This window comes from Ovis canadensis, chromosome 9 (genome assembly GCF_042477335.2).
Source record: "Ovis canadensis isolate MfBH-ARS-UI-01 breed Bighorn chromosome 9, ARS-UI_OviCan_v2, whole genome shotgun sequence".
Taxonomy (NCBI): Eukaryota; Metazoa; Chordata; class Mammalia; order Artiodactyla; family Bovidae; genus Ovis; species Ovis canadensis.
This window is the reverse complement of record NC_091253.1, coordinates 57,582,429-57,593,501: the sequence shown is the minus strand read 5'-3', so window position 1 is coordinate 57,593,501 and position 11,073 is coordinate 57,582,429. Positions and strand designations below refer to the sequence as shown.

General features: G+C 40.5%; 1 long non-coding RNA gene across 1 annotated transcript; it reads right to left on the bottom strand.

Moving 5' to 3' along the window:
• Positions 1–5,824: 5,824 nt before the first annotated feature.
• Positions 5,825–10,683, bottom strand: LOC138445828 (uncharacterized). The gene is made up of 3 exons (XR_011259009.1): positions 9,991–10,683; positions 6,869–7,012; positions 5,825–6,133 (listed from the first exon to the last, which is right to left on the bottom strand). It is a non-coding gene; the product is annotated as an uncharacterized lncRNA (long non-coding RNA).
• Between the last annotated feature and the right edge of the window lie 390 nt (positions 10,684–11,073).

Sequence of the window (11,073 nt, the reverse complement as noted above, 5' to 3'; positions counted from 1 at the left end):
TTGACCTCCTTGCAGTCCAAGGGACTCTCAAGAGTCCTCTCCAGAACCACAGTTTGAAAGCATCAATTCTTCAGTGCTCAGCCTTCTTTATAGTCCAACTCTCACATGACTAATGGAAAAACCATAGCTTTGACTATATGGGGAAGCTAAGAAACACTTTGAAGGTCACAGTAAAGCAACACAGGCCCACCAAAAGACTGAGATTTACTCTATGTTATGTAACAGGAACTAATATAGTGTTGTAGGTCAACAAAACTTCCAAAAAAGAGATCAGATTTGTGGTCACCAGAGGAAGGGGTTTGGGGGAGGGGAATTGGAGAAAGAAAGTCAAAAGGCACAAACTTTCAGTTATCAGATAAAAATAAGTACTAGGAATGCAACGTACAACATAATCTAACACTGCTGCTGCTAACTCGCTTCAGTAGTGTCCGACTCCGTGCGACCCCATAAATGGCAGCCCACCAGGCTCCCCCATCCCTGGGATTCTCCAGGCAAGCACACTGGAGTGGGCTGCCATTTCCTTCTCCTACTCTAACACTGCTATATATTATATATGAAAGCTGTTGAAAGTAAAACGAGTTCTCAGCACAAGAAAAAAATTTTAACTTTAATTTTTTCTACATCTTTAATTTGTATCTATGAGATGATGAATGTTCACTAAACTTATCATGATAATTACTTTATGATGTATGTAAATCAAATCATTATGCCATATACCTTAAACTTATATAGTGCTGTATGTCAACTATAATAAAGAAAAGAAAAAAGGACTTCCCTGGTGGTCCAGTGGTTAAGACTCTGTGCCCACATTGCAGGGGGCAAGAGTCTGATCCCTGATCAGAAAACTAAGATCCTGCAGGATTAAAAAATAATAATAATAAAGAAAAATAAAAAGACTGAGATTAAATCATAAGATTAGTCAATGCTTCCCCTACCTCATATCTTACCACTGTATGAGCAGGGCTCCCATGTAATAATAGTGGATTGTAGCTGAAGGAATTTCCAGATGCAGATTTTCTCTGAGGAAGACTACTTAGGGAAGCCCAGAGTCAAGAGAAGAGATTGAAAACCAGGTCACTAGACTATTTTGAAGCCTCTGCCACCTACAGCTACAACAAACATTAATTATAGCCTAACTCCTCACTAGATTAACAGAAAGGCTCACACTACAGGCTCATTTTGGGGCTGCATGGGTGACACAGTGGTAAAGAATCTGCCTGCCAATACAGCAGAAAGGAGACGTGGGTTTGATCCCTGGGTGGAAAAGACCCCCTGGAGGAGGAAATGGCAACCCACTCTAGTATTCTTGCCTGGGAAATCCCATGGACAAAAGAGCCTGGCGGGCAACAGTCCGTTGGGTCACAAAGGGCCAGATACGACTTAGGGACTGAACAAAGACAGGCCTGCTTACCTCAGTTCCCTTTATAAAATCAAATTTTATAAACTACAAACACTGTAAATGAAGAATGTTTTTGATGGGCCCATCAGTAAGGTAGACATGGTGGAGGAAAGAATACTTTGAGAAGATCATGTAAATAGGTCAACAGAATCACTATTTGCAACAGCCCAAAGGTGCAAACAATTCAAACATCTAACAGATAAATGGGTAAACAAAATGGGGGGCACACTGCAGGGGTGTACACTGCCTGTGGCTGGTGTCTGAATTGAGGGCAACCTTGTTGAAGCGCATGCATATCCCAGTGATATCTGCACTAACTCCAGGCAGTTAGTATCAGAGTTATATGATGTGCTCAAGCAGAGAGGACCCCGGACACTGCAGGAAGTGAGGGAGCTGAAGAAACAGGCCTTTAGAAATTCAGGGATTTCACCTCACACCATATCAAACATAAAAGAGTGTACTCACATTCCTGTACTAAATACCACTTTGGTTTGAAAAGCCAAAAGGTTTTTTATTTATAGATAACTATAAGAGCATCCCAATGGACAGAGGAGCCTGGTGGGCTATACAGTCCATGGGGTCGCAAAGAACAGGACATGACTGAGTGACTAAGAGACACCCAACTATAATTTACTTAATTTATTATACTCAGAAATCATGGTGGGTACTTGGGAAATCTTGAGAAGTGAGAAAAGTCTAACCTATAAATGATTTTCACATGTAATAAAAGTTGTTATGGATTCTAAGTTTAGCCATTCGTGAGTGGTATGATATTACACTTTATACACCCTTCATTAAACTTGCTATTAGTTTCGGTTATGCTATTTTCTTATTTTAAACCAATGAATGTATTTTTTCAATTCCCAACTGTGTCATAGACTCCTAAGTCCATGGTGAGTCTGATGCTGTCCAAGATACCTAATGGATAGACTGGTTCTCTTGGGCAACCCAGGGACTCTCTGGGGCGGGAATACGAAGTCCATGTCTTCACCGGCTTGAGCCGCCACACACACACACAAAACCCCTCAGACTGGGTGGTCTGAAATTTACCACCCAGTAATCATAAATTTACCTTCTTTCAGTTCTGGAGACTGAGAATCCTCCAGATTCTGTCAGCATATTTTGTTCTTGATAAGAGCCTTCTTCCTGCTTTGCAGACAGCTGCCTTCTTACTGTATCCTTACATGTAGGGGAGAGAGCAAGTGTTGGTCTCTCTTCCTCTTCTTCGAAAGACACTAACCCTATTGGACTAGGATCCCACCTCTACGACCTTAGTTCAGTTCAGTTCAGTCACTCAGTCGTGTATGACTCTTTGTGATCCCATGGACTGCAGCACACCAGGCTTCCCTGTCCATCACCAACTCTCTGAGCTTGTTCAAAGTCATGTCCATTGTGTCAGTGATGCCATCCAACCATCTCATCCTCTGTCATCCCCTTCTTCTCCTTCCTTCAACCTTTCCCAGCATCAGGGTCTTTTCCAATGAGTCAGTCTTTGCATCAGGTAGCCTAAGTATTGGAGTTTCAGCTTCAGCATCAGTCCTTCCAATGAATATTCAGGACTGATTTCCTTTTGGATAGACTGGTTTGATCTCCTTGCTGTCCAAGGGACTCTATGACCTTAATTACTGCCTAAAGGCCCTGTCTCCAAAGATAGTTACATGGGGGCTGGGGGTGAGGCTTCAACGTTTTGTGTGCTTAATCACTCAGTTGTGTCCATCTCTTTGTGACCCCATGGACAGTAGCCCGCCAGGCTCCTCTGTCCATGGGGATTCTCCAGGCAAGAATACTGGATTGGGACTGCTGCTGAAGATGCATGTCCCCCTCCAGGGGATCTTCCCAACTGAGGGATCAAACACAGGTCTCCTGCATTGCAGGTGGATTCTTTACCGTCTGAGCTACCAAGAAAGCCCATGAATACTGAAGTGGGGAGCCTATTCCTTCTCCAGGGGAACTTCCTGACACAATAATTGAACCAGGGTCTCCTGCATTGCAGGTGGATTCTTTACCAACTGAGCTACCAGGGAAGACCAACATTTTGGTGGGACTCAATTCAGTCCTTAAGAGTTAAGGTTAATTTTTTGGTTATTAATATATATTTTGTTCTTTCCCCTTTTTTCCCTTTCCTCATGTGAAACAAATAGCCTCTGGATACCTTCTTCTTTGGGCTTCCCTGTGTCTCAGCTGGTAAAGAATTCACCTGCAATGCAGGAGACCTGGGTTTGATCCCTGGGTTGGGAAGATCCCCTGGAGTAAGGGAAAGGCTACTCACTCCAGTATTCTGGCCTGGAGAATTCCATGGACTCTATTGTCCATGGAATTGCAGAGTTGGACATGACTGAGCAACTTTCACTTGCACTTTTCACCTTCTTCTTTGTGGCGTTTGTATTGCAAGGCAGAGAAGAAATTGCTTAGAGTTCACCACCTCTCCTGGCTTTTGTTTTACAAGGTCTTTGTTTACAAGAACTATTTGAGGTGACTGGGCTAGAAAGAAGGGAGAAAGCAAATGTTTTAATGGAAATAAGAGAGAGATTTCACAGGACAGGGAAGAGAGCGGAGATGATCCCACAGGATAGTGGCAAGGTTTCAGAGTGATGACTATGAAAGTAGAGAAATTGCCCTAGGTGCCCCTTGACCGATGACAGTGAAGATGGCTACCTTTGAGCAGTGAGTGGGTCTGAACAATTATAACAGCAGTGATGGCAATGAAAGACTGAAGACTTAGAGGTCTTCTTACTTCTCCAGGCACCAGTTACATACACCTTCCAGATTCTTGGTTAGCCCATGAGAAGGAAGGGAGCCCCAATAATGATAGTTTTCATGTCCTACTAGTAGCAGGGGCTTCCCTGGTAGCTCAGGGGTATTAAAAAAAAAAAAAAAAACCTGACCTGCCTGCAATGCAGGAGATGCAGATTCACTCGCAGGGCGGGGAAGATCTCCTGGAGAAGGGAATGGCAATCCACTCCAGTATTCTTGCCTGGAGGCCCCATGGGCAGAGGAGCCTAGCGGGCTTCCGTCCAGTGGGTCGGAAAGCATTGGATTATATACTAAAGCAACTGAGCACTAATAGCAGGACAGGAAAGAAACTTAGAAAATAGAGGTAATTTCATCCATATAAAAAGATATTTCTTACACATCAAAGTTTGTAGCATAAGCTGCCCTTTTTCTGAAGCTACAGGTATCACCATTTTGTTGCCAATGTGATCCACTCTCACTGTGTGGCATGGTAAGGCAGTGATTACATTTGCATCAACTTAAGAATCGAGCATTTACTCATTATTAAATGAGTATTTATAAAGCACCTACTATGTGCAGAGCACTGGGGAAACCTTAATGTGCTCAATGCCAGCCTGCAAGGCTTCTACCAGGAAACCCAGACATTACATAAGAAAGTAGAGTAAAATGTGATACAGTTAGTGATGATGCAGGAAGTCCAAGTGTTATGAGTACTTGAGGAGACCTAGCAGAACAGTCACAGAGGGTCCCCCACAGGAAATGGCTAAGATCACAAGAATGAAAGAAAAGTAGCCAGGCAATAAGAAAAGGGGAAAAGTAGTCAAGAAAAGGGGAACATATTCTACCTACTAAGTGTTGAAGAGCCAGTAATTAAAGCACTTCTGATTAAAGCCCATCTAATCTATGTGTTCAGCATGGGGATCCTCTCCACAATATACTGACACACTATGACCCAAAATTTGCTATAAAAATATGTCCCCTACCTGACTCACAGGTGTGATAGTCACCACTTCATACTGAGGACTTAAGCTAGAAAAGGCAATGGTGTTTCTCTGGAGCAGCAACCATGGATGACAAATAAGCAAAAGCTGACAGCCTAACAGGAGACTTACTATGTGGACACAAAATTATACTGACATAAAGAACAATAGTAAGGCCCAATAAAGATACCAAAGAAGTAATAAGACCCCTTAGAAAATGTTCTCTTAAAAATAATTAAATGTAGGACTTTTCTGGTGGTTCAGTGGTTAAGAATACACCTTTCTGTACGGCTGGGTGCAGGTTTAGCTCCCCTGGCTGGGGAACTAAGATCCCACATGAACTGCAGCCAAAACTCAAAGTATGAAGAAACAGAAATATTGTTACAATATTGTAACAAAAATTCAATAAAGACTTTTTAAATGGTCCACATTTTTTTTTAAGTTAAAAATTGTAATTAAAATGAGAACATTTGGCTTCCACAGTAGTCTAGAAAGGGCTTCCCTGGTGACTCATATGTTAAAGAATCTGCCTGCAATGCAGGAGACACAGGTTCAGTTCCTAGTGTGGGAAGATCCCCTGGAGAAGCAAATGGCAACCCACTCCAGTATTCTTACCTGGAGATCCCATGGACAGAAGAGCCTAGAGGGCTACAGTTCATGGGGTAGCAAAGAGTCAGACACAACTGAGTAACTAAGCACGCATAGGCACATGGCCAGAAAAAAATCATATATTTAAAATATTTCAGTTTCAATAATACCAAATAATATAGTCATTATTATACACAGAAATAAAAAAGATGGAAAAGAAGAAAGGGGAGCTGGGGAGAATGTCTTTCACCAAAATAGATGAACTTACAATGGGAAGGCGGCCCTCTTGGTTCCTAGCCTCACCTCACAGTCAAATCCTCAAGATCCTATAAGGAGAAAAGGCAACACAGCTTGTCCCTTTAATTCAGTCCATGGCTCATTGGTCAAACTTCAGCCCATATGGTTCCAGTCTGATTTTTCTAATGAGTTTATCCTGAAGACAGAAAAGCATTTTGATCAACATTTAGTGAACTTTTCTCTTTCATCAGTGGGGCTGGTTTTATTACGTGGTTTGGATTTTGCTGATCTGTCACCCCACCTACTATCACACTGTAAAAAAAAAAAAAGTTTAATGAAACCATATTTAAGTGGATATAAAATACTAGCTTTCCTGACTCTGAGCTGATTTTATGCTTTTTCACTTCACTAATTCTTGTTTTAGAAACTTAATTTTACGAGTTTATCTTACACATTTTCACCACTTAACTCTTCTTATTGAAAGTTAAACTTGGAGCTTGCCAAAAGGAATATGATCATAAGCTGGTGCTCAAGGCCAAAAGTAAGCAGCATTATGAAACTGCACTCTTACCTCCTGGCTTTCCATGGTTTTAATCTTGAACTCTGGCTATTAAACTATGTGTAACATGGTAGTACCTTGCCCTCTGACATTATGACGAAGTACAAATCTGAAATTCCCAATTAAAAGAGAAAGGGAGGGAGAGGAAGAATGTGAAACAAACACAGAAGCCATCCTTCATTTCCAATGCTTCTGTAGCTATCAATGTGTGTGGCTTTATAAAAAAATTTAAAAACTCAGGCAAAATGGATTACCAGTGGGAATTTGCTGTATGACTCAGGAAACTCAAATCAGGGCTCTGTGACAACCTAGGGGGTTGGGATGGAGTGGGAGGTGGGAGGGAGGTTCAAGAGGGAGGAGACATATGTATACCTATGGCTGATTCACGTTGATACATGGCAGAAACCAACACAATTTGTTGTTGTTCAGTCACCAATTCGTGTTCAGCTCTTTGCGATCCCATGAACTGCAGCGTGTCCGGCCTCTCTGTCCCTCAATATTGTGCTTTACACAATACTGTAAAGCAATTATCCTTCAGTTAAAAATAAATACATTTTTTAAAAAAACCCTCAGACATATTGAATCACATTTCCAGGAAGTGTGTCCCTTATACCGCAGGCTATAACATGACTAACAGCTAGTAAACCAGTCTCTATTTAAGACGCGGACATTTCACAATATAGAGGTCATAGTGCAGTTACTCAAAACAAGTGCCCAGTTCCCCTTTGTGGACAAACTTTGCCTGGCATTCACAACCCTGCCAGGATTTTTTTTTTTTTAATTGGAGCATAGATGATTTACAATGTTATGTTTGTTTCAGGCGTACAGCAAAGTAAATCATTATGCATATGTCTAGTCTTTTTTTAGATTTCTTTTCCCATATAGGTTATTAGAGATCATTGAGTAGAGCTCCCTGTATATAGCACAGGAAACTCTGCCAGGACTGTTTTGAATTTCAATCATCCTAATAGCTTTTTTCCCACCTGCCTTTGCATATCTTCAGCTTATCCTTTCCTATCAAACTTCCCTAGTCAAGCTAAGTTTATCCAGAAGGCCCATGGTATTCGACAAGACAATTGTCAATGTTTGTCTTCTCCTACTTCCTGACTTGAGGCTCCACTGTTTTGTATTTCCTAAAGCATCCTATTTACCCTTCTCAGTAATTGCAGTGGAGTGAGAGAAAGAGTGCCTTTCCTCAAATGGATACAGCAAAGTCATGGAAAGTCTCTCACTGCTTGGGTGTGGGTCTTCATCTCTGTACTGTGGCCAGAAATTTGAAAGGCTTTGCTGTGCAAGTCTAGATCTCATGTCCAGACACAGAGAAACCCAAAACGTGTGGAGCAAAAACATGCTGTTATCCAAAAGGAAAATCTGGCGGCTTCTTTCAGAAGAGGAAATAGAGGCTGGGCCAGCAAACACAATTTTTATCTACTATATCTCCTAAGCAAAATTTTTTATTCCAAGACATAATTAAATTTTCATATGATTTAATATATCTCTCGAAACCACATATTTATGTGTTTAAGGTCACATAAATAAATAAGAAAAAGTTAAATAATCTAACAGAAAAATGGACAAAGTATAAAAACATGCAGTTTATAGTGAAAGAAGACAAACACCCAGTAAATATAGGACAAGCTGTTTGGCCTCACTCATAATAAAATCCAAACAAGAAAGAGATAATGTCCTTCACTTATCAGAAATATAAATCACATAATGATACTTTTTACTCTTGAAAATGCTTATAGTTGGAGGATACCCAGTACCTGCAACTGGGTAAAGGAAACGGCCTTTAGTGGAAGTGTTAAATTGATGTAAATTAGTAGAGAAGGATCTATCAAATAACTATCAAAACTAAAACTGCTGACTCAGTAAACCCATAGCTAGGAATTTACCTTATTGATATACTTCATAAAAATTCTCCAAGACATGCATACAGTGATAGTCACTGATACATAATTAAACTGCAAACTAACTACAGCTGAAAATTACCCAATGTCCATCAGTAGAAATAGGATAACTAAACTATGATACATCTATGATACATCTATTCATACATGAATGTATCATCTATGGAATGCAAGTAGGGCATGAGAGAAAACTAAACAGATCTGTTGGTGGAAAAGCTCTCAGATATAGAAGTGGAAAAAAGCAAGGGCAGAACAGTATGCTTTGTATGATATCTTATGTGTGAGAAGGGCAAAGTTTGATGTGGTAAAGGGTGCGTTTTTCTGGAAATAATCAAAAGGTAATAGAAATTACCCTGCAAAAAGGGAGAAGATTCCAACTTTCCATTTTATACATTTCTCTCATGAGAATACCAAATCTACTAATGATACACATCTATTAAAGTTGGTGTTTCTAAACTTTTAAGAGTATTATTTTGTTATTTATTTTTAAGATATCAACAGGGATTATCTGAGTGGAAAGAATATAGATTATTTTTATCTTTTCTTTTTTGTACTTTTCTGATAAAAGACTACTGGTGTTATATATATTTAAAGTATACACTTAAAAGAAGAATAACTGATGGTGTCCTAGGATAACTTGATGGTATTTAAGAAAATAAAATGTAGTAAAACAACATAATAATTGGAAGTTTACTATGTAATAGGCAATATACTAAGTACTTCACATATATATATATACGTAATTTTATTTAGTCCACAGAATGACATTATGAGACGAGTACTTTTATTATTCCCATCTTAAAATGAGAAGAATAAAGTAACTTACCTAAGGTTCCTCACTGAGTGATAGAACCAAGATTTAAACTCAGCTACTTTGATTCTGGATCCAGTATATACCAAAGTGTACTTTTTATTGAAAATGTAAATAGAAACTGTCCTTCCATGGGGTCAGATTATGGAAGAATGTGCATTGCCCTGTATGCTACTGTATTCTAACTTTTAACTCCTCTTTCAAGTTCCCTGCCCTAAACTGAATTTATAGAATTGAGATGACAACAAATTCTGCCCTCCCTGGGATGGAGAAAATCAAATAAGAAGATTAAATATGTAACATCCTTTAAAAATCATGACTCACCCCTCAACTCTAAGGTATTATATAATAAGTGCCCTCCCCCACCAAAAAAGGACTGCAGGCTAACAGATGAGTAACCATGCATTTCTGAGCCAGGGGAGGGCTTTTCAAATCGAGGAACAAGCCTGGTTTTAGCAGCATTCACCTGGGGATAGCGCTGGGTTTCAGCTCCCTGCAGAGTCTTGAGCCCAGACTATGAGGTAATGGTCTGACCCTCATTTTGAAGCACATAAAATCCAAGGAGGTTAACTAATTTCCCTCAGGTCACACAGAAGCTGCTAGTGAGGTTGGAGCTGAAACAGAAGTTTCTTAATTCCCAGCCACTGCGATGCTCCCAAGACAAGCTCTTGTTGAAGAAATTACATAGTGACACCAGTACACTTTACAGTCCCCTGGAGAAGAGTCCCACGAAGCCAAAGATTTCATTTTAAATTGAAAAATCTCAGACTTACAAAAGACTGATGTCTTCTCCAGCCGGCAAATTATGCATCTCTCCAGAAAGTCCAGGAATCGTTGTACATAGCACACCTCGTCTCTTGCAACTAACCGGAAAGACTAGTAAGGAACATAGAGTACTGTTCTCCAGCCAGCAAATGTGTAAGGGTTTATGCATGAGAAACTGTTTCCCTGAAACCATTGATTAGGTGCCTGATGTCAACGACCAACACATCTGCGTGGAACTGACGTTCCCTGAATGGAAATGAACTTGAGGGTCAAGGCTACTCAATTATCATCTCAGTTCTATAAATTCAGGGAAGTCTGCTCAAGGTCAGTTGCTATTCCTAAGGGTCACTAACCTCAGATCTCTAAATAAGGAGACCACTTTACAAATCATTAAAATAATTATAGTGATGGGAAACAGTGCAAAGGAGTGTAACACAAGTCCACCTTAGAAAATCTTCATGGAACAAGGATGATCCTGGCTGAAAAACTGACTTTTGCAGGGTAACCTTTTGTGGACATACAAGCAGAGGAAAGAAAGAAGAAACTGATCCACAACCGCATGGTTACTCTCTAAGAAGAGGAGGCAGGGAGACTCCATCTCCTTCTCACCCCTCACCGCAGCCCTCCCACAATACCAGAGAGGATGAGAGGCTCTTCTCCCTGGTATAAACAGCATGTCCCAGGCTACACTAGCTGGGAGTGAGAGTTAAGGGCGCTGCATGGTTCAAAGGTAAGCCAAACATAGCCAGGCAGCCTGCCCTGATCTCACCCAAGATAAAGGAAAATACCCACCTCACTCCAAAAGCATGCAAAAGTCCCTGGATTTTCCCTGAGGTCGTGAGAAATAGACCATGTGATTACCTCCCACTTAGCACTTCTTTAATAAACATCTATTTCTTCCCCCAAATTTCCACTTTCCGCAATAATTTCTACAAGTCTTTCCCTAAAGAAAGGTCTATGGAAATCCATAAGGGAGGTGATATACCCATATGTACGGCTGATTCATTTTGCTATACAGAAGCTAACACAGCTTCCCTGGTAGTTCAGCTGGTAAAGAATTCGCCTGCAAAGCAGGAGACCCCAGTTCAATT